Below are 22,285 nucleotides of genomic sequence, written 5' to 3' on the forward strand. Positions count from 1 at the left end.
CAGTACACCTGATACTCCCATATGATGAGATGGAGAATTAGGGATGCAATACTGAAATCCTGTTCTGTGACTTATACTTGTTTGCATAAATATTTTTAAAGCAAAATCCTATGTTTAATATGCAGGTGGTAAAGTCTTGTTTAGCCTGTTCATCATATTGCTAAAAAACACAGTATTATCTGTCAGCCTTACCTTTGTAGGCTGCGTTAGAGTAATCCCATATTGAATCTGCAGCACAATTCCAGTTTTGTTTCTCTGTAGTCATGAGAAACAGTCATTATTCAGAGTCAATGTGTTTTAACATTTAAGAAACTGATATCTATTAAAGAATGTTATGGGAAAAGCAAATACAAGAATTATATAAATACTGTCATGACATAAGTTTGCAAAGATACTGTAATATTATGGCCAGGTTTCCCAGTTATAGTTTTTTCACTGTCCGTAACATTTATATATTTTTGTAACAATTCTAGCAAAATTTATTCAAATAAATCTGGAATAAAGCTGTGCTTACTCAACACTTCAACATCATTCTTAAACAAAACAGTGTGCCTTTTTAGGCAAGTGTACAGGACAATGAACTGGGCTGGCATTGCAATAGATTAATAACAAAAAAAGGAAATACATCACTCACTACTCATGATCTGATCTGGTCCATCATAACATGTGAAAGCAGCTTCTCTTCCACTCGCGAAAGCAGCCGGCATAAAAAAGTCCTTCCCGCTCGCAACAGAAAGCAGCCAGCAGCATGTTTCCTATCCACCAAAAGTTTCCAGCAGTCCCCGTTCGCAAAAGCAGTCTCGCTAGTAAATAAAGTCCTTCCTGTCAGTGCTCACCAGAAATATGTGACAGTCACTGAAGCTGATGAGAAAGCGTTGCAGCTAGCATAACCGCTCGTAAAAGTAAATAAAGTCCTTAGACTCCTTCTCCCTTCCAGCTCGCCAGAAATGTGCGACAGGCTGATGAGAAAGCAGCTAATATAACAGCTCGAGCTCATTAATAAAGTCCTTCCCGCTCACCAGAAATGTGACTTGACAGCCTGAGAAAGCAGCTAGTATTTAAATATGTTTCCAGCTTCCCGCTCGCTAGTAACAGCCGGAAATGTGCCCCTCAGCTGAATTCCAACAGGCTGGTGGAGCTGACGTCATCGCGCACGTGATGCCGTCAGCTCAAAAAGCGGAAATTTTTTTTTTTTTAAAAAGCTGGGAAAAAAATCGGAAATAAAGGATGCCACTCGGGAATCATGGCACCCCATTAGTTGGACCCCAAAACTAGGTAAAAACCGAGTAATTTGGTACGGTTGGGAGGTCTGATAGTATCGCTGTGTGGGCTTGGACACTACTGCTAGTTTCATCTGATCAGACAGTGACTGTAAATCTACTTCTACCTGATCTGAAGAGATTTATAGTCATTTTTGTACAATTTATTTTGCTTGACCCTAACAAGGAGGAGCATTGGAGAAGATGACCTCAACAGTGAGGGCTATGTGGTCAGATACATGAGCTGACCTTTGCTGGGGTGATTCAGGGGCCAGAGCTGTGATCTATGTCACTACAGACAGGGCCAGCAGGAATGACCATAGGTGCTAGACAGCAGTATGTGAGTCCAGCAAGTTTTGTTGCAACCTAGTGTTTAATTTCCTATTTCACATTATTGCATCCCCCCTTCTGCATTCCATTACATGCTTAATGGAGGGACATACCTGTTATAGTGCTGAAGGGTTTCCTCAGAATAATGTTAATGTTTAGGTTTGTGTAGTCACAGTCCATCTTTGTGTAGACAGGTTCAGACCTGTTTTGCATAGGAAAGCAGCCTGCCTTTTATAGGTAATGCTCATGACTAGATGATGGCCTGTGCACCAATTGGTGTCTCCCAAATGCTACTTGAATCCAGAGCAGCTGTGTTGTCTTTCCATTAGCCAATGCCATAGCAACACTTTGCTATAATTAAGCACTTCATGTGGGCTTTGCCCCTTTTCCTTGCCTGTGAGGAGAACATTATGGAGGTGTGGGGGCTACAGCTTCACAGATGGTAGGTGGAAATACCTCTCAGAACAAGAAATGTGGAGAAACAAAATGGGGGACAAAGTTCCTGAACTGGGTGCAGACTGTAAGTAAGTATTGCTGTTATATACATAGAAGATTAACAGGGTTTGTCTGGACATGCATTTTCTGTGTGAACTTGATGTATGAGAGTGATATGTCTCTGACATACCTCTCAACTGTCCAGATGTCTGCAGAATGCCCAGAGGTTTGCCTCTTATGTTTGGTGTGTTCCTCAGAGAATTTCTGTTTTTGAGAAATCAGTAGGATAATGTAAGGAGTGAAGTCAGTAAATGTTGACTTTCATTTGTGTTTCAGACATCATATCCTTCAGGGATGTTATGTTACAACAAACCTTGTAACACAAGCAACTGTTTCAGTCTGTAACACCATTATGTGAGATATGTCCCTCTTTTTGGCTCCCTGCCCCCAAGTATGTCAGGCTTTGTCCAAATGTCTTGCAGTAAGAGGTTTAGAGGTATGGTAAATCATTATTTAGTGACTTCACTCCTGATACCATCCCAGTGACTTAGCAGACTCTCGGAAGTGGTGTGTGGCAGTGGCCATACATAAGGTCACAAACCCTGGACATTCTGTGGAAATCTGTACGGCTGAGAGTTATGCATGACTGGTCATTGCTAACAGACTGTCAAGATTGTGCAGCAGTGTCATGTGTAAATGTTTGTTGGGCTGAGTAGGGAGAGTGGCAGATGTGAGTGTCATAGATCCTTTTCTGTCTGACTGTGCATGCTGCTACAGTTGCTGTTGGTCTATCAGGTGTATATGTTTGTAAGGGCAGACTGAGAAATGTCCTGTAACACCTGAAGATTCCCAGTAGACTGTGACCTTGGGCAGTATATGTCAGTGTAGTGTGTGACTGGCAATCAGGATATGTTTGTTCAAACAGTCATTATACTCCAGGGTTCTGTTGGGGCACTGGTATGTTGCTTTGACTGTGGTGCAAATGGTCGTAGATGGACAGTTTCTCACTGATGTCGGCTTTTCCCTACAGTTACATCCCTGTAGTGCAAGATATATCTGCATATGCATGAGTAATGCCCCAGAGCTGATTTGGGGTTGTGTCGTGTTGGTCTTACTGTAGTTCAGATGGTGCTGGGTGAAATGGTTGGTAGCTCTCAGTGTTTTTTCCTTCTGTTACATGATTGTGATCATGCCTCTCCACTATCCACATGTTTATACACTGTCCAGATGCATGGCTCATATGTTTGGTCTGTTCCCCATAACAGTTGTGGGATTCTGATAAATCACTGGGATGATGTGAGCATTGACATTAGTACATGATGACAATCATTTGTGTTTCAGACCTGAAATCTATCTGAAGATACATGTTAAAACAAGTCATGCTACTCTAGCAGACTTCTACACTTATAACAGCCATATTTCAAATATGTCACTATTGTTTGCCTTTTATCCCCCCACTTTGTCAGGCTTTTTGCACATGTCTTGCAGTAAGAGGTTGAGTATATATATATATATATATATATATATATATATATATATATATATATATATATATATATATAAAACTGTGTGTGTGTGTGTGTGTGTGTGTGTGTGTGTGTGTGTGTGTGTGTGTGTGTGTGTGTGTGTGTGTATATATATATATATATATATATATATATATATATATATATATATATATATATATATACATGTATATATATATATATATATATATATATATATATATATATATATACATATGTCTGTGCATCAGAATACTAAGGATGTGTATTTTTCCCTTATGTTAAATGACTGTAAAAGCATTGCACCTTCCTACAGGTCAGATGGTGTAGAGGTAGTTGCTGTGATTGTAGTGCACAGAGTCCTGGATTCAACACTTGGTAGTGATGACTTTTTTTTTTCATTAATGTTAAATGAATGACCATAATGCATGATATATTTGTAAAAGCATTCAAATCATTGCAGCACAGATGGTGTAGGGTTATGTTGCTGTAATAATAACCCACAGCATTCTGGGTTTGAGACTTAGTAGGGCTGATTATTTTGTTGCTGGGGAGAACAAGAGCTGATGGAGACAGAGTGATTAAAGCACTTTAAGCAGTTGTAAGTGGGTTTGTGTGGTTTTGCATGAAGCTAAGCGATGCTAACAGATAGTTCAGTCCTCTTAGCTTCACTCAACAGCGCTTACTCCTGCTTATATCTGCGATACTTTTAATTAAAGAAAAGAAAAAAAAAAGGTGATCTGAAAGTGATGAAATGGGAGCAAGCAGGGGGTAAAACATTAGGAAAACCAGCTAGGGATTTGCAGGATGGGTATAGGAAATGACTATAGTACTACATTTCTACTGCAGCAACAGCTGTGACTGATGTGGAAAATTTGAAATGTTTAGCCTCATACCCCACATGGAGGGGCGTTGGCAACATACATTAGTAGAGTAATTTGAGTATTGATTGATTTATGTCACTGGACATGAGGGCAAAATGTAAAGCTATGTATGGGGCATTTTTTTTTTGTGGGACAGGTGCCCTTTTTTTTTATTAAGGTGAGAGTGGGATGTTGGATAAGAGCTGTAGGCATGTTTGGGGAGGTAGGTTGGGTAGGATAGGTTGCATTCATAGACAGACAAGACACACAAGACAGCAGATGGGAAACATATGACACATGAGGGAGGTAAACACCTTGGATGGGGAGGGTGGTTGGGAATCAGAGACCCATAACCCCCCAGTTAGATACAATGGGCTCCACTGCACCTTCATGGCCCCGAAGGTGGCTGTGCTGGGGGCTGGACAACAGGGGCAGCCTGCCCTTCCAGGTGCACCAGGTGGCCCTCCATCTGGCACAGCCATCCATCCAACTCAGAGTGGATGACACTGCACACCATACCCTGGAACTTATGGCAGGTGATGGGCTTCTCTCCATGCCTGCTTCCATGGGGGGGCGGGGCGGCAGTTCCACCCAAAGGTGGTGCAGGACCAGGGTATGAGGAAGTTCTGGGTAAGGTCCCAGAATGTTCTGGGGCCCGGTGCCACAGCCAGATGAGGTGGGACAGGTGGATTTTCTGGCATCTGCCTTCCCAAATGTGTTATGGTATTGAGGTTATCCAAGATATATTGGTTAGTCATGAACAAAACATTACATACCTGGCAAAGAAGGGGTACCCTGCACTGTTGTCATGTGAGTCTGCTACTGACATACTTCCCTGGATTCCTGTCTGTGTCCAAGGTGATTGGCAGCAGTGACCACTATCCATGAGAGCGTGAAAACTGAGGGACATGTATCTGGGCGACTGCATGGTGTATGTACCTATTCTGCTGTCATTTGCAGGCATATGGGGTTAGACAGTGGAACAGTTGTACACGGTGTATTAGTATACCCTTCATACAGCTACTGCACATATTTCTTTACCTGTAAGACCTGTGGAGAAAATATCTGTTAACACTTTCTGACTGTTTCTACCAATATTCAAGATTTCGTTAGCGTATACATGCACACATCTCAGTACAACTCCCTGGATTCAAACGATGTCTGGGTGTACTAAAATGAACAGCAGGGCCATTTTTCATCGCACTGAGCTACTGAGAAACTGATGTCTCTTGTTTAACTGATTTCTGCCTAATAATCTCTGGGTTAGACAGTCTGACCCTGTAACCCTGACATTCCTGCATGGCAGATAGTTATTGTACTGTGTATTAATCCTTTGAAATAGTACAGTCTGTAAAGCAAAGGTTAACACAAGAATGCAGTGCTGCAGTGGACACACTATAATACTGTAGAAATTATTATTCAGGGTTCAGAACTTAGGGCATACAATATTACATATTTCCTTTATATAAAAGTAAAGAATAAGATTCAGGAATCCAAACCACAGCACTTTATTAAGCGCTTTCGTTTCGTAGTAGAAACTTCATCAGAATACACAATACCTGAACCCCTCCTGTTATATATCCCCATAAGTAATGACATAATTTCCTTTCACTTAATATTAAAGCAATATTACTAAATTAAAATCCATTCCTACTGGTGTTGATCCTTTTATACATAATAAAACTTCCCTTATCACTCAGAACCAAAACATATTTTTTAACATCACACATCTACGTGTGCAGCCACAATTATAATTTGGACTAAGAACAATATCAAAATAGAATAATATAACACATACTCCCATTGTGTACAACATACATATAGGCATACAAGCATACTGGTCCATTATGAAAAGCAAAAATCAAAAATAAAGATTCCAGAATGCACAATATTTACATAAAATATTGTGCTTTTAACCTTAAAATTGAGCTAATTGAGATGGTACTATTTAACCCAGGGGGATCTGAAGCATTGAATCTCAGTTGCCATCTCAATTCTTTTTGTTCTAAAAAGTCATTAAGTGGACCCCCTCTCTCACTCACAGCAGCCTGGTTAATGACTATAAAATTAAATTTATGCCCCTCATGTAAAGCAATATGGACGGCTAAAGCATTTTTCTTGTCCTTTTTACTGATATCATAGTTGTGCTGGTATGTTCGTGTCCTTAAGGTATTAATAGTTTTCCTTATTTAGAAACAGGGACATGAGGCACATAGTGCTAAATATACCACAGCTTTACTGCTACATGTGTATTTCCTATTCAAATAAATCTTACCATAATGTGGGACTGTTACCTCTTTCTCCACTTTAATGTCCCTACATTGTAAATAGAATCCACATTTCACCATACCATCACCCTTCCTATTCACATTTCTATTCCTTTCAAGGATGTTCTTCAGGCTCTGATCTCTCTTATACAATATTCTAGGTGCTCGTCCCACTAATTCTAGTTGTTCCCTATTAATCCGGAAAATACTCCAATTATGGGTTAAAATCTTTTTTATATCAAAATAATGATTGTTAAATTTAAAAATGGCTAGTTTCTCAATGTTGTAACTCTCCTGTCGTCTATTGCTTACCTCTGTCACCTGTATTTACCTAATAAAGGGGAAAACAAACCTTGTTCCCTTTTCTTAATAACTTCCTTGAATATATTTTCTATAAACCACAATGGATAATCTCTTTTAACCAACATGTTTTTTAAAACTTCTAACTGCCGCTTAAATTCACCTTCTTCCGATATCATCCTGGCTATGCGCACCCCCTGTCCCTTCCCCAAGGATTTCCTCTGATGGGTGGGGTGGCAACCTTTAAAATGCAAGAGGGCATTGTAGTAGGTTGGCTTCCTATAGATAATGGACATAAATTCCCTTTTGTTCTTATGTTTTTCTATACTAATATCTAGGTAATTGACACCTTCCTTGGTTATATTACTAGTGAATTCAAGAAAGTTAGTACTTGTAATTATGAACTCTAAAAATTCTGATAGTTCTTGTTCACCTTTCTTCCAAACAACAATGATATCATCTAAAAAGCGACCATAGAATGTCCAGCCTTCAATGAATAAACTTTTAAACACTATTTCTTTTTCCAAGGAAGCCAAAACTACGGTTGCAAAAATGGGGGCACATGCTGCCCCCATAGCCACTCCTTTGGTTTGACTAAACAGTTGTTCTTCAAAGGTGGTGATATTTGCTTCTAAAACTAATTCCATGAGTGCCCTTATAGTTAAAATACGTTCATGTCTTAGGTCAGTATATTGACATAAAAAAGCATAGAACCATTCTTTACCTATATCATGTGGAATTATCAAAAATAAATCTTTTATATCTATTGTGACAAATATTAAATCATTACTATATTTATCCGTACTAATTTTCCTTAAGCAGTCCCAGGAGTCCTTTAATATCCATGAACAATCCTTAAGTACATTATTCAATTGAATATCAATGAATCTGTCTCTAGGGTATGTCTTAGAGGCTTGCATCTACTACTGGCCTCAATGGTGGGTCCTGAAGATATTTATGTATCTTTGGGACACCAAAAATTGTAGGAATTTTTGGATGCTTTATTTGCATAAACATATATTCTTCCTCTGTGATGTCCCTATTCAATAACAGCTCCTCTATTGCAACATCAACTTTCCTATATGCAATGTTCTTTTCATTGATGCTAATTTCATCATATGTGCCCGTGTATAATACATTTAACATCTTGTCCACATATGTATATTCATTACTACTAAACCTCCGCCTTTGTCTGGATTAGCTACCCTAATTTCAGTGTTATTACAAATGTTATTCAAAATTTCCATTTCTTCACTAGTCATATTATTTTCACTGTACGTTTTCGTTTTGTTCCTTACCACATTCCTGATATCGTTCTCACAGACTTTTTCATATAATTGTGCACTAGGGTTCAGGGGAGGAACTAGGCTTCCTACATGTACTCCCATTTACTTGTGTCTGTATAGTGCCCTCGAAATAGAAGTCAAAGTTTATTTTTCTTGTAAAAAGTTTTAAATCTATTAAAGCTTCATCAATGGCTGCATCTTTATTTGGCACAAAGGACAAGCCTTTTTCAAATAGATCTGCCCCCCCTACCATCAATATCCAGGGTGCTATAGTTGTAAATTTTAAAATCACCAAATTTGTTAGTAACAATACTAAATGTATGCGTGTTTTCCATTAAAATCATATGTATGAGCCCTTCCCTCTCCCTTAGCCACAGTTGTTCCAATTGTTGTTGTAAGGTTGGTGATAATTGTTGTTGTAATAACCATGCTCTTTTTCTTTCCTCTGATTCTTCAGTTGCTCGGACCTCCTCAGAGGGGGATACTCTAAAGGGTCAGGGTTATATTCATTGTCATTGCCAATATCCTGTGTATCACTTATTTCCCTTTGTATATCCTGATTATCTTCCCTCTGTCCCAGGGAGGGGGAGGGGGGAATGCCCTCCCCTTCCCTATACTCCTTCTCATCCCTCTGTAACTTGCAGTTCTTTCTGCCCTGAATTTCATTTACAATATCATCAATACGTGTAAATATTTTAAAATACTCATGTTGCTTAGAGTCAAACAATAAATCATCATGCAAATTCCAATCAACAGTTTTAATATTTTCCATTAACTTAACCATTTTCCTATCATTATCTTTAATTATTAATTTTAACAGTTTTCAACCTTGTTTATTGTACAATTCCAATAGTTCTTTATGAAGGGTAGAATCCTTTACCACACCAGTAGGATATTTCCAAAATCTTAATCCCTTCGGGATGCACTCATTTCTCACACTTTCCCTCAGGTAACTATTTTTGGTTTGTTATTTACGATATTTCAATGTTAATTCCTCAAAGTTCTTTAACTCATCATTTAAAGTTCCTAAATTGCGGCCATTGCCTTCCAAAACACCATAAGAGACCACGCGCCATTCCCTTCCTTCTTCAAACCACTGAGACAACGTATCATGTCCGTTGTAGGTGTTTACATCACCTTCCATCGCTCCATGCGTCGGAATATGCAAATCTCTGTTATCTGATTGTTTCTTATTGCCCGGTCGTTCTCTTTGGGCTGGGGTTATGCCAAAAGAATTCAAAACACTATCTCCAAGTCCTGGTTTCTGTACATCACTCGTATTCATACCGCTATCGTGAATATTGACCTGCTGACAGAATTTCTCCACCAAACTGCTGAGGTTAGCCACAGTTGCATTTAAAGCAACAAACGATCTTGCCAACTCAGCTATAGTGAGTTTAGATGTACCTCCTGCCTCCATATCTGTTCAATGAACAAATACCAGTCACAGTCCACCAAAACCAAATAAAAGTAAAGAATAGGATTCAGGAATCCACACCACAGTACTTTATTAAGCGCTTTCGTTTCATAGTAGAAACTTCATCAGAATACATAATACTTGAACCCCACCTGTTATATATCCCCATAAGTAATGACATAATTTCCTAAAAATTTCCAAAAAGAATTGAGATGGCAACTGAGAAGCAATGCTTCAGAACCACCTGGGTTAAATAGTGGCATCTCAATTAGTTCAATTTTAAGGTTAAAAGCACAATATTTTATGTAAATATTGTATCTTCTGGAATCTTTATTTATTTTTTATTTTTTACTTTTTATAATGGACCAGTATGCTTGCATGCCTATATGTATGTTGTATGTTATGGTAGTATGTGTTATATTATTCTATTTTGATATTGTTCTTTGTCCAAATTATAATTGTGGCTGCAAACGTAGATGTGTGATGTTAAAAAATATGTTTTGGTTCTGAGTGATAAGGGAAGTTTTATTAGGTATAAAAGGATTAACAGCAGTAGGAATGGATTTTAATGTAGCAATATTGCTTTAATATTAAGTGAAAGGAAATGATGTCATTACTTATGGGGATATATAACAGGTGGGGTTCAAGTATTATGTATTCTGATGAAGTTTCTACTACGAAACAAAAGCACTTAATAAAGTATTGTGGTGTGGATTCCTGAATCCTTTTCTTTACTTTATTTGGTTTTGGTGGACTGTGATGGGTACTTGTTGAACAGATATGGAGGCAGGAAGTACATCTGAACTGACTATAGCTGAGTTGGCAAGATCGTTTGGTGCTTTAAATACAACTGTGGCTAACCTCACCAGTTTGGTGGAGAAACTCTGTCAGCAGGTCAATATTCATGATAGCGGTATGAATGCAAGTGATGTACAGAATCCAGGACTTGGAGATTGTGTTTTGAATTCTTTTGGCATAATCCCAGCCCAAAGAGAATGACCGGACAATAGGAGCCAATCAGATAGCGGAGATTTGTATATTCCAATGCACGGAGTGATGCAAGGTGATGTAAGCACCTAAAACAGATGTATTACGTTGTCTCAGTGGTTTGAAGAAAGAAAGGAATGGTGCATGGGCTCTTATGGTGTTTCGGAAGGCAATGACCGCAATTTGGGAACTTTAAATGACTAGTTAAAGAACTTTGAGGAATTAACATTGAAATATTATAAATTACAAACTGAAAACAGTTACCTGAAGGAATGTGTAAGAAAAGAGCGCATCCTGAAGGGATTAAGATTTTGGGAATATCCTACTGGTGGGGTAAGGGATTCTCCCCTTTATAAAGAACTATTGGAACTGTACAATAAACAAGGTTGTGGACTGTTAAAATTAATAATTAAAGATAATGATAGGAAAATGGTTAAGTTAATGGAAAATATTAAAACTGTTGATTGGAATTTGCATGATGATTTATTGTTTGACTCTAAGCAACATGAGTATTTTAAAATATTTACACGTATTGATGATATCGTAAATGAAATTCAGGACAGAAAGAACCGCAAGTTACAGAGGGATGAGAAGGAGTATAGGGAAGGGGAGGGCATTCCCCCCTCCCCCTCCCTGGGACAGAATGGATACCTGAGGGAAGATAATCAGGATATACAAAGGGAAATAAGTGATACTCAGGATGTTGGTAATGACAATGAATATAACCCTGGCCCTTTAGAGTATACCCCTCTGAGGAGGTCCGAGCGACTGAAGAATCAGAGGAAGGAAAAAGAGCATGGTTATTACAACAACAATTATCACCAACTTTACAACAACAATTGGAACAACTGTGGCTAAGGGAGGGGGAAGGGTTCATACAGGAGATTTTAATGGAAAACATACATACAGTTAATATTGTTACTAACAAATTTGGGGAATTACAACTACAGCCACCTGGACATTGACGGTAGGGTGGCAGATCTATTTGAAAAAGGCTTGCCCTTTGTGCCAAATAAAGATGCAGCCATTGATGAAGCTTTAATAGATTTAAAACTTTTTACAAGAAAAATAAACTTTGACTTCTATTTCGAGGGCACTATATAGGCACAAATAAATGGGAGTACATGTAGGAAGCCTAGCTCCTCCCCTAAACCCTAGTGTACAATTATATGAAAAAATGTGTGAGAACGATATCAGGGATGTGGTAAGGAACAAAAAGAAAACATACAGTGAATATAATATGACTAGTGAAGAAATGGAAATTTTGAATAACATTTGTAATAACACTGGAATTAGGGTAGCTAAACCAGACAAAGGCGGAGGTTTAGTGGTAATGAATATACATATGTGGACAAGATGTTAAATGTATTATCCACGGACACATATGATGAAATTAGCATCAAAGAAAAGAAGATTGCATACAGGAAAGTTGATGTTGTAATAGAGATGTTATTAAATAAGGACATCACAGAGGAAGAATACATGTTTATGCAAATAAAGCATCCAAAAATTCCTATAATTTTTGCAGTCCTGAAGATACATAAAAATCTTCGGGACCCACCCTTGAGGCCAATAGTAGATGAAAGAGCCTCTAAGACATACCTTATAGCCAGATTCATTGATAGTCATTTGAAGAATGTACTTAAGGATTGTTCATGGATATTAAAGGACTCCTGGGACTGCTTAAGGAAAATTACTACGGATAAATATAGTAATGATTTAATATTTGTCACAATAGATATAAAAGATTTATTTTCGATAATTCCACATGATATAGGTATAGAATGGTTCTATGCTTTTTTATGTCAATATACTGACCTAAGACATGAACATATTTTAACCATAAGGTCACTCATGGAATTAGTTTTAGAAACAAATATCATCACATTTGAAAAAACAACTGTTTAGTCAAACCAATGGAGTGGCTATGGGGGCAGCATGCACCCCCCATTTTTGTAAACGTCGTGTTAGATTTCTGGCAAAAAGGAATAGTGTTTAAAAGTTTATTCATTGAAGGCTAGACATTCTATGGCTGCTTTTTAGATTATATCATTGGTTTTTGGAAGAAAGGTGAACAAGAACTATCAGAACTCTTAGAGTTCATAAGTACAAGTACTAACCATCTTGAATTCACTAGTAATATAACCAAGGAAGGTGTTAATTACCTAGATATTAGTATAGAAAAAAATTATCTATAGGAAACCAACCTACTCCAATACCATCTTGCATTTTAAAAGTTGCCACCCCACACATTAGAAGAAATTCTTGGTGAATGGAAAGGGGGTGCGCATAACCAGGATGGTATAGGATGAAGGTGAATTTAAGCAGCAGTTAGAAGTTTTAAAAAACATGTTGGTTAAAAAAGATTATCCATTGTAGTTTATAGAAAATATATTCAAGGAAGTTACTAGGAAAAGGGAACAAGGTTTGTTTTCCCCTTTATTAGGTAAAATACAGGTGAAAGAGGTAAGCAATAAACCACAGGAGAGTTACAACACCGAGAAACTAACTACAAACACCAGAACTGAAAACTATTCAAACTGAAAGCGCTCACAATAAAACAGTTTGGATTATTTTTTGTCTGCTTTGAGCTCCATTTGCTTCCAGTTTCAATAGTTTTCAACATCGAGAAACTAGCCATTTTTAAATTTAACAATCATTATTTTGATATAAAAAGGATTTTAACCCATAATTGGAGTATTTTCAGGGTTAATTAGGAACAACTAGAATTAGTGGGACCAGCACCTAGAATAATATATAAGAGAGATCAGAGCCTGAAGAACATCCTTTAAAGGAATAGAAATGGGAATAGGAAGGGTGATGATATGGTAAAATGTGGATTCTTTTTACAATGTAGGGACATTAAAGTGGGGAAAAGATACCAGTCCCACATTATGGTAAGATTTATTTGAATGGGAAATACACATGTAGCAATAAAGATGTGGTATATTTAGCACTTTGTGCTCATTTCCCTGTTTCTGTATAGGGAAAGCTATTAATACCTTAAGGACATGAATATACCAGCACAACTATGATATCAGTAAAAAGGACAAGAAAAATGCTTCAGCCATCCATATTGCTTTACATGAGGGGCATACATTTAATTTTATAGTCATTAACCAGGCTGCTGTGGGTGAGAGAGGGGGTCCACTTAATGACTTTTTAAAACAAAAAGAATTGAGATGGCAACTGAGAACCAATGCTTCATAGGCCCCTGGGTTAAATAGTGCCATCTTGATTACTTCAATTTTAAGGTTAAAAGCACAATATTTTATGTAAATATTGTTCCTTTTGGAATCTTTAATTTTTATTTTTTACTTTTTATAATGGACTAGTATGCTTGTATGCCTATATGTATGTTGTAAATCATGGTAGTATGTGTTATATTATTCTGTTTTGATATTGCTCTTTGTCCAAATTATAATTGTGGCTGCACACGTAGATGTGTGATGTTAAAAAACATGTTTTGGTTCTGAGTGATAAGGGAAGTTTTATTATGTATAACAGGATCAACACCAGTAGGAATGGATTTTAATGTAGTAATATTGCTTTAATATTAAGTGAAAGGAAATGATGTCATTACTTATGGGGATATATAACAGGTGGGGTTCAAGTATTATGTATTCTGATGAAGTTTCTACTACGAAACAAAAGCACTTAATAAAATACTGTGATACGGATTCCTGATGCGTAGTCTTTACTTTTATTTGGTTTTGGTGGACTATGACTGGTATAGTTAATTTATATCTTATTTTACAGCCCACATTCTACTGTTTTGCATAATTCATGCTGTCAACAACATATTTGCTGTGAAGAACCTGTACACATTCTATTTCTACAACACCATACCAGAGTAAACACAACAGTTTGTGGTATACATCTTTATTACAGTGAAATGACACTTGTATTAATGGATATCTGTGGATCAATATTAGTGTGGCAAATGTCATTTATTCATTAGACACAGAACACACTATATCTGCTGGCAGTGAACAATGTACCCCTTATACTTTATGGCACTATATACTGCAAGATAGATCTGTACTCACCAGCCTGTCAGTGCATCCATGTCAGTCTTTCGGCATGGGCATCAATATTGCTAGCCCTCTCTGCTGCAACTGTAGGGGTGAGAAAAAAACATTAAGCATGCTTGTCTATCACATACTCAGGCTAGAATTTGGTACAGATATATCTGAGATACTTACAAACTGCTGGAGCATGGTTGTCCAGGCATCTTGTATCCATTGGACCAAGAGTGCCCCCTTCCTCCACTTTAGGTCAGCATAGCGATGCCGTACCTGCTCATCAGTTCGGGGGATACCAGTGGCACTGGTGAGGTCACATGCCAGATGGTCCCAGGCCAACCCTTTATACTGTGAGCCCTGATATGGGCCTTGCAGCAGTGTGTCATCATGGTTTGATATGAGGAGCCCAGCCATGACCCTGGTCTCCAAAATGCCCCAGGGCTGCACCCAAAAGCACAAACCCTCTCCAACATCTGACATAGTTCCTGCACAGATCAAACTACAACAGGCTTTAGCTGTATTCCCACCTATATGGTTTAAATAAGGCCATATTCCCACCCTTTGCCATCATTGGGCCATTTTCAAAATGCTGAGAACAGCTTAGCAATGCGCAAACCCGCTAAGCGAAGGTGAGCTTTGTTTAAATGGGTAGATGCTGAGCAATGCTTAGTGGTTCACAATTCTGCTTAGCTGAGCTGACTGCTGCTTAGTATTTACATCTAAGCAATGCTTACACTGGCTAAGCAGAGCTGAGCACTGCTTAGCATTGCTCAGTTTTCATTTTAAATAAATATCAGGATTGTAGATGAAGTCATCATTACTGACATATTATTAAGTGTATATGATTTATTTTACATGACATCCCTCTATGTGCTTTCATTACACTATCTTGGGGTGTGACTATACTGTATGGGACACTTGTGTATACATGAGTGATTTCACATGTTATATGCACTCACACTTCCATTTTGGACCAGCTACTCTACCCTGGGTGACAAATATCACTTACTACATAATTTAACAAAATAGCATTAATTTTAAGAATGCTTTCCCATGTAAAAATAAAGTGCCTATTTTGGTACTTGAACTGTAAATGCCTCCAAGCAAAGGTGGGACTCTAACCACTACACTATCACATCAGTAAGATTTGAGCTTAAACATACCGTAGAATGGAAAAAAAGGGAATTAATAAAATCACTTTAATGATGTCTATCAATACTCCTTGTAAGTCACAGTGAGGGCAATTATAAGGGGACCAATAGGGGCATATTTTAAATAGTGCTCTTACAAACTTAGTAAGTTGATAGAATAATATGTTTTGCATTAGCATGACTTCTCTGAAGGATGTGAAGTCCTAAACTCAAATGTTTGTCATTATTTACTGACTCCAATCCTATGCTATTTGCCAGGTAGGGACAGATATTTGGGGACACACAACAAAAATATGAGGCAGACATCTGGACATTCTGCAAAAGCCTGTACAGTTGAGAGGTTTGGCCATATGGCACTTTTGCAATGAAGGGGGTGTGTGACAGTACCTGTCACACATCCCCTGCATTGCTTCCGATCTACATAGCTACTTTCAGTGTCCATGGACACTGAAAGCACTTAGTAAGTGCCTTACAGCCCTTTCACAATGCAGGTGTTGTATGACAGTACCTGTCATACACCCACTGCATTTATTTCATGATCTCCTATCTATTTCAGTGTCTGTGGACACTGTTTTACTATTTTTATTTGCTTTCAGTGCCCATGGACACTGACAAGTATTTAAAAAATGCTGTATGGCACTTTGAGAGTGCAGGGAGCATATTAGATGTATTGGCACTACTTAAACACATCTCCCTGCACTCAGTAGTGTTCGTGTCCACCTAGCCTTAGCAGTAGCATCGCTTCATGAATATGCAAGGTGCACTGCTGTTAAGGCTATGCAGAAATGGATACAGTTCACTCTGTGCATGAATAGCACTATTCCTGCATGGAGTTTATTGAATCCTGGGGTAAATTTTTTGTTGAATAATACAAGACTATATCATATTGAATTTAGTTCTAGAATGTGCAGCCCGAATATGGACCCTTGTTAGACATCATGTTGAATTTCAATGAATCTGTATCCTACTTTGGTGCAGTATCTCCTATGTGTTAAATAAAAGATCAGCACTAAACTCTTTTCTAAGTTAAGTATCTGTAGGGCTGGATTTTAAAATATTGGAGACTAGTGAGAATTCACAGCCTGCAATGTCATTTCAGATATACAGGTGGTGGTGTACAGCCACAATGCCATTCAGCATTTATTGGTCCACCATGGAATTCACTTATGAGAGCTGCCCGCTAGAGGACTACACAAAAAAATACACATGTACAATCCCTGGCAGGAACCCTTTCTCCTCTACCCCCCCCCCCCCAATTCACAAACCTTCAATACAGCTCCACTTGTATGTGAAACTAGATACTGAAGGCACAGTATGCACTACCTAGTTACACATACAGGGGGAGCCTCTTCTTCACCAAGATGACCATTCATGTCAATGGGCTACCCCCTCCCCCGCTGATTCAGCCTTATACATTTAATTGTTTTATCAAGGTGTAGTCGAGTTTACCTTTTGAAACTGATTATGAGGCTCCTCTACTTACCATTGTCATACTCTGAAAGGGGGTTAGTAGAGCCCTATCATTTGTGGAGTAGCGAGCTCAGTTTGGCAAATCACTCCATGTCATACCCTTTTGGAATTCTACCAGTAATCTACAAATAATGTCAGAATGAAATACTTTTGACATAGCAGTATATGCACTACACCTCTCATTACAATAACCATATGCGTTATAAATCCAAACTAATAATTTTATTTTACTTCTTCTTTGATGAATTTGTACAGCTCTACTGCAAACAGGTTTGCCACCCTGACATGCTTACTAGTTTGTTTCATAAAATAGTATAGATGAGCTTCCTGGAAATGGACTGTGAATAACAATACTTTAGGATTAGTACCAGCATGCAAGGACTAGGCTATGGATATTCTCTTCCTCATTATGTCAACTTCTTCTATTTAAGTCTGGCATCGAAAGGGCTTGTATTATTTCCTTCCTCACATTTAAGATAAGCACATTATGGTGTACTTCTACAGATAAAGAGCGTAAGTGATAATGTTTTCCTTCCTCTATTTTCTTACCTCTGTCCAGTAGTCTGTGCAGTATAATCACCCATCAGGAATCTTTTGTCATCACTCCAGCCCATTTGCTGTCATCTCCATCTGCCTTTTCTTCTCCTTTCTATTATCAGCCTACTGCAAAACACACATTACCCCATTCTGGATACAAAAATGCCATACCACCTTCTCTGTTCTTTCTGCCTTCTCTGTCCATTCTAGATTCTGGTAGCAAGACATTCTATTCTTTCTGCAGTTTATACATTTCTTACTATGCATGAATCATGGAAGTCTCCTTCTATGAGTACAGAATACAGAACTGATTTTTATTATCTATGTGACTGGCATTCTAACACCACTTTCCATGTCACTTTCTCTTATTTTCTATCTTTGCCGCATCAGCTGCATAAGCTACATTTATTTATTTTCCGATATTTTATCATTCTTTGGAATCATTAATTGTGTGAGGTCTCGCCATTAGTACACCCCCAGTTTAGTTTAATAGGATTCATGTTTTTACAAACAGTTCTGGGATATCTTTTAGCACTTGCATATCCTCTACTATTAGTTGAAGGTTTTATTTTCATATGCTCACTGTATTCCAAGGAACTCCTAAAATACAGATTGTTTTCTGTCTGTAATAGTACTTCAGATGGTTGATGAAATTTAGTATTCTTCTTTACTTCCCTCATATGTGTGTAATAGTGACATCACCGCTAAGAATGTTGCTGACCTGGTTGCTATACAGGTTCACAGGGAAGTACTAGGCTAGCTGCCCTTGTGGGCCACTTTAAGCTTAGCCAGTTTCCCTTTTTGTGCTCGAATTAACATATCCTTTTGGATAGAAATTGGCCTTACTCATTCCAAGTTCGATAATGAGATATCACTCCTAATGAGAATAATTAGGATCATGCTATAGATAATTTGAGGAGATCCATGCACATAATAAAGCATTTAGGATCTGCATCTGTCCATTACTGGTGCAGGGGGCAGTCCTCAGGTAAGTTTTCTGTTTCCCATCCATAGAACCAAGTTGCTCTTGAATATGTACAAGGATGAACTTTGCTTTATATGGCTGGGGAATCTGTGCCAGAGCAGCTGTATCCTCTGTGATGTACCTGTCCCTCCAAACCATTCTGTTGATGTTGCAGAAGAGGTTTAGATTCCCTAGACCAAATATTTCTGATGCCATTTCACTTGGAGTAAATCCAACAGTACTTGGTCAGAGGATGTGCTGTATGCCAGAAACAGGTCACCTCTTAGCAGTCTGTAGGATACCGAATATAGTGACAGGGCTTTGAGTCAGTCTGTGTAAGACATGTTGTTTAGGCCTTATATCCTTTTAGTAAAGTATTTTTGTAGACATTCCAGTTGTTGCATGCATCTGGACATACATTATATATGCCTAAGTGGGCAATATATTAATGGACTGACCTAATAAAGACTGAGTAAGGGGAGACAATGGCATTCTTATATTTAGACACAAACCCTTTATTCTTAAGCTGTGGAATACAGAAAGACTTTCTTACATCAATGGATACATGTTGGTCAAATGTTAGGTCACTGTTCACATCATTTCCTGAATCCAAAGCAACTGCTAGCTCTTGGAGGTGCATTTTTAATGTGGTACATCTCTGGGATAGATGACTTCCCAAAGAATGCAATAATGTATTTTTGGCATTTAGTTTTAGTCCATGATTTTGCCACCAGTTATTTATTTGGGAAAAACATTCCTGCAGGATGGCCAAGTCATTTAGGGATTCAATGACTGCTCATAGCTTGCATTCATCTACAAACTTAGTAAGCTAGAGACACTTTCTTCTGGCTTTTATTTCAGAAAAGTAGATGCCAAACAGTAGCGGTCACAGTACAGAACCCTGTGGAACTCTACTGGTGACTGGCCTCCTCGTGGAGGTAACTTCCCCTACTTATATACATATAATATGTATATTATATTGTGTTCCAGTCTCTTTTTCAATGTCTCATTTTACAGACTTTACTTACATATACAAAACTGGCCACAGTGATGCAGCTGTTAGCGTTGTTGCCTTACAGCAAGAGGTCCGCCCGATTGATTCTCATCTGGAGCACCTTCTGTGTGGTGTCTTCATGTCCTTCCTGTGGTTGAGTGACATTTAAAGACATGCAGGTAGGTGCGTGTGTGAATGGGTGTGCCTTCTTTGAAGGTTGGTAGTCAGGCTGGTACCTCGGCACTGTAAAAAAAATCTACTGCCAATCATTAGCGGACCAGAGTTCCACTGTAGTGACCCCTAACTGGGAAAAGCCGAAAGACATTACTTTTTACTTATAGGTTCATAGGTTCATAGGCTCATACTAGGCTATCTGCCCTGGGGTATTTATAAGCCTAGCCCAATTGTGTTTGGCTTATGCCACCCTTGATTTGAGTATACTGTGCCCTTTTTAAAGTTTAGTTTACTGTGCCTCTGTCTAATAGTGACACGGAAGTAATCCCCGGGACAAACTAACGATCCCCCATCCACTCATCAAGATTCTTCTTGAAGAGAGTCAGTGAGGTGCTCTGCCTAACATGAATTGGAATTCTATTCCAGAGCGAAGGGAGCCTCTGGGTTATGAATCTGTCCCTCCAGCATGTTCTATTTATTTCTGTGCTGAGGTTCAAGTCCTTCGAGCACGTGGCTCTAAGGGATTTAGATTTACTGAGGTGGAGCATGTCCATTAATTCTGGGTTGGACATAGCTTTATATGTCAGGCATAGATCACCTCAAAGTAGGCGGTATGCAACAGAGTAGAGCTGGAGTTTTTCAACTGAGCAGCATATGGCATCTGTTTGAGTCCCTTGATCCTTCTGGTGAGGTACTTTTGGGGTCTTTCTAATTGCTGCAGGTGTCGGGTAAGGTACATCCCAAAGGGGGCATTGTATTCTATGATGGGCCTGATGAGGGATGAATAAAAGGGCACAATTACCTCTCTTGCTCTAGGTGTGAATCCTTTCATGATGAGGTGCGCTATGTAGAAGGTCTTTCTAACCACTTTGGCAATGTGTTTGTCAAAGGAGAGATTGCTATCAACTTGGGTCCCCAGATCCCTAATTACTTTCTCTGTACTTAATGGGTTACCACCTATGTGGTAATTTGTGGGCACATTGTTTTTGCCAAAGGGTATGACTATACACTTTTTGGCATTTAGCTTTAGACCATGGCTCTGGCACCAGTTATCCGTCTCTGCAAGACCTTTTTGAAGGATGTTTGTGTCAGCTGGAGAGTCGATTATGGCACCCAGTTTGAAGTCATCTGCGAACTTGGTGAGCCATAGTCCTCCCACGTTGGCCTGTACCTCAGAAAAGTAAATACCGAACAAGAGAGGTCTCAGGGCAGAACCTTGTGGGATGCCACTTGTGACCGGTTTCGAGTCTGACATGGCCCCAGCAACTCTGACTCTGTGGGTTCTGTCTTTGAGCCAGTTTGCAACCCATCTTGTGACATAGGGGTTTATATTTAAGCTGGATAGCTTATCTATGATGCCCGAGTGGGGTATTGTGTCAAATTCCTTTGCAAAGTCCAGATAGGCTGTGTGGACTATCTTCCCTTCATCTATGGCCTTGGTGACTGTTTCAAAGAAGTCGACCAGGTTCAAAAGGCAGGATCTGCCCTTGACGAAGCCAAATTGGGTAGGATCTAGTGTCTGTAGGTCTCCAATGTCTTTGTTTATGAGTTCCATGATGATCCTCTCCATAGCCTTGCAGACTAGGCTAGTCAGGCTTATGGGGCGATAGTTTCCAGGGTCCACAGAGGTGCCACCTTTGTAGAGTGGGACCACTGTTGCTGTACGCCATTCTTTGGGCACATATCCTGTAGTGAGGCTGAGATTGTACAGCAGTTTTACTTGAGGGATTAGTTCTTCTTGGAGTTCATGTAGGATGCAACCCGGGATGCCATCTGGTCCCATGGAAGCAGTGTTTTTTGCTTTGGAGAGGGCGGCCTTCACCTGAGCATCAGAGATGTTTGGGAGGCTGCACTCTGCCGGGATAGATACTTGCTCTTTTGGGGGGGGGGTGGAGAAGTTTGCACTGAACCTGTCTGCCAGGATATTGGCAATGTCTGTGGGTTCAGTGTATTTTTTGTCGTTTAGAATCAACTCAGAACAAGTCTGGGAGTTGCATCCCAGGTTCCTAACATAACTGAAAAAGCCTTATGATTGTCTTTAGTGTCCTGAGCAATTTTTCTCTCTAAGCTGGCCTTGGAGGATTTTATGAGGGATCATAATTTTTTGCTAGTACTGATCAGACATGCCTTCCCTTTTAGGGATTTTGCTCTATCATGTAGTAGCTTCCTCCTTCTGTTGTACAGTTTATTTATGGCTGGAGTCCACCAGACTGGACACCTGCCTTTGGATGATTGGGTCTTGATTTTGTTTGGGATAGAATGATCCATGCATTCCTGGAGATGTCCGTAGAATGCATTTATATAGGATTCTGCAGTTTGGG

Source organism: Protopterus annectens, chromosome 1.part1, assembly GCF_019279795.1.
Source record: "Protopterus annectens isolate FY-2018-M chromosome 1.part1, PAN1.0, whole genome shotgun sequence".
NCBI lineage: Eukaryota > Metazoa > Chordata > Ceratodontiformes > Protopteridae > Protopterus > Protopterus annectens.